The 2891-nt window shown below is 48.0% G+C and overlaps 1 pseudogene; it reads left to right on the forward strand.

The window, feature by feature from the left end:
- The first annotated feature begins 326 nt into the window (after positions 1-326).
- LOC118703607 lies at positions 327-2260 on the forward strand (annotated as a pseudogene).
- The last annotated feature ends 631 nt before the right edge of the window (positions 2261-2891 follow it).

Here is a 2891-nt window from a genome sequence, read left to right on the forward strand (position 1 = left end):
GCCTGATCCATCTACTGGCATCATCCAGAACAACATCTTCTAGCATTTGTGCCATCTGGGTCCCAGCACCAACTTCAGTGCGGGGATATCCCTCACACAAGGGAAGCCTGTAGGTTGTCATAAAAATGACCCCAAACTAAGAAGCCAGGGCAAGGCAAACTTCCCATTGCTAGAGTTCAGTTTCCTCGCCTGTAAAATGGAGTGGAAATAAACGCATTGACTGCCTCACAGGGTTGTTCTTAAGCTTGAATGAAATAAGAGATGTTGAGTTCCGGCAGGTGACGGTGGGTGCGGACGGGTCAGAAGCATAGAGAGGCGGCGGCAAAATGCCGGCGCCTTAGGAGCAGGATCTAACCCAGGCGCAGACAGAGAAGCTGCTGCAGTTTCAGGATTTGACTGGCATAGAATCTATGGATCAATGTCGACATACATTGGAGCAACATAACTGGAACATAGAGGCCTCTGTACAGGACAGATTGAATGAGCAAGTGTTTTCAACCCACCTCCATCACGGCCCCTGCAGGTTAACACAGCCGACCACAGGACCTACAGCTATGTTGTCTCAAGACCACAAACAAGGGGGCTGCTCGGATAGGTTTATTACTTGATAATGCTTCCATTCCGGTTTACCTACTACACAATACTACTTGATATATTTAGGTTTGCTCTTCGTTTGATACGGCCTGAGCCTTGCAGCCGGGTCACTGACCCCATTGGGGACATCGTTTCATGTATGCACTCTTTTGGAGAAAAATATGGGAGGGCACACCCTGCCTTCTACCAGGGAACGTACAGCCAGGCCCTGAATGACGCCAAGCGGGAGCTCCGCTTTCTTTAGTTTTATCTTCATGGAGATGATCACCAGGACTCTGATGAATTCTGTCGCAACACCCTCTGGGCCCCTGAAGTTATTTCACTAATAAACACTAGTGCACGCTCTTCTGGGCGTGCTCCACAAACAAGCCTGAGGGCCACAGGGTCTCACAGGCTTTACGAGAGAACACCTATCCATTCCTGGCCATGATTGTGCTGAAGGATCGCAGGATGACTGTGGTGAGACTGCTAGAAGGCCTCATTCAACCGGATGGCCTCATTAATCAGCTAGCATTTATCATAGATGCAGACCAGACTTACCTGGCGTCAGAACGCCTAGAAAGGGAGGAGCGAAACCAGACCCAGGTGCTGAGGTAGCAGCAAGATGAGGCCTACCTGGCCTCTCTCAGGGCTGACCCGGAAAAAGAAAGAAAGAAACGCGAGGAGCGAGAGCGGAAGCGGCGGAAGGAGGAGGAAGTGAAACAGCAAAAGCTGGCTGAGGGGAGGCGACGGCAGAATGTACAAGAGGAAAAGGAAAGGAAGTTAGAGTGTCTGCCCCCCTGAGCCTTCCCCTGATGACCCTGAAAGGGTCAAGATTATTTTCAAATTACCCAACGATTCTGGAGTAGAGAGACGACTCCACTTTTCACAGACTCTAACAGTTATCCACGACTTCTTATTCACCTTGAAAGAAAGCCCTGAGAAGTTTCAGATCGAAGCCAACTTCCCCTGGCGGGTGCTGCCTTGAGTCAGTCCCTTCAGAGGAGTGGCCCAAACCCCCAGACGCTGCAGGAGGCCACACAGAAGTCCTCTTTGTTCAGGACCTAACAGACGAATGACACCTTTTCTTCCTCCCCCTCCCACCCGGTTCCTAAAAGAAATGGAAAAGAAAAAACAAGAGAGAAAAATTCACATTATTATTATTATTATTATTATTATTCAATATATTTTTAAAGACTGCTGCATCCTAAGGAAGGATCAGAAACCATGCTGCCTGCAAGAGTCACCACCTGTGTGTGTGCGAGGTTAGTGATGAACCTTCCACCGGCAGCCCATCTTCCCCTTCTGCCTCTGCACCACACACCTTTGAGCAAGAGGAGGCTCTCCACCTCCAGCCCAGCCGTTTTCCCAGAGGGGAAGGGGGCAATACCACTAGTTCTCATTCATTCTTGCTCTTATGGAAAATAAAAGTGGCACACCTCCGTCAACCAGCTACTGCAGCATCTCTAAGGACTTGTTTTCCTGCCTCCAGGGAAGAGAAGGCACAGCAGAGATGTTCTTTAACTTCCCACCATTTATGAATAACTTTTACTCTTTTTTTAAAGTTGCTTTGTAATGACCAAAGGAAGGAGGCTGATATGGGTGTATTTTCCCATTTTATTTGATAAAGCGCCAATTCTTTAACCCATGACATGATTTTGTCCCCTGGGCTCCTCAGCCCACAAGATGCCCTGGCCTGGTTTGTGCTTTAAAAAAAAAAAAAAGAAAGAAAGAAATAAGAGATGTTAACTTGTTTTATAAATTATGGAAGCTATAAAAGAGCTACTCATAGGAGTAGGCCAAGGGGGTAGTGTGAAGGTTCTGATGTGGGTGGAACTACTGCAAGGTTATTCAGACAGGGTGCTTCCCCACCACATCCCTCTTCCTTCTCCTCCCCTCTTTCAGCCTGAGGTTGGTTACTAGGTAGCGATATCACTTGGGATTTCTGTGCTGGGAATTGCTCTAGACTAAATGCTGCAACCCTCCCCTTCCCCTCAAAATTCCTATGTTAAATCTTAGTTGGAGGTAGGGTCTTTGGGGTGATTAGATCATGAGGGTGGAGGTCTCATGAATGGGGTTAGTGTGCTTATAAAAGAGGCTCCAGAGAGCTCTCTTGCCCTTCTGCCATGTGAGATCAGAAAGAGATAACAACCATCTAGGAACCAAAAAGCAGGCTCTCAGACACCAAATCTGCCAGCACCTTGACCTTAGACTTTCCAGTCTCCAGAACCATAAGCAATATATTTCTCCCCTGGCGGGTGTGGCTCACTTGGTTGAGCATCATCCTGTGCACCAAAAGATCACCAGTTCAATTCCCA

This window comes from Pipistrellus kuhlii, unplaced genomic scaffold, assembly GCF_014108245.1.
Source record: "Pipistrellus kuhlii isolate mPipKuh1 unplaced genomic scaffold, mPipKuh1.p scaffold_m20_p_4, whole genome shotgun sequence".
Classification (NCBI taxonomy): domain Eukaryota; kingdom Metazoa; phylum Chordata; class Mammalia; order Chiroptera; family Vespertilionidae; genus Pipistrellus; species Pipistrellus kuhlii.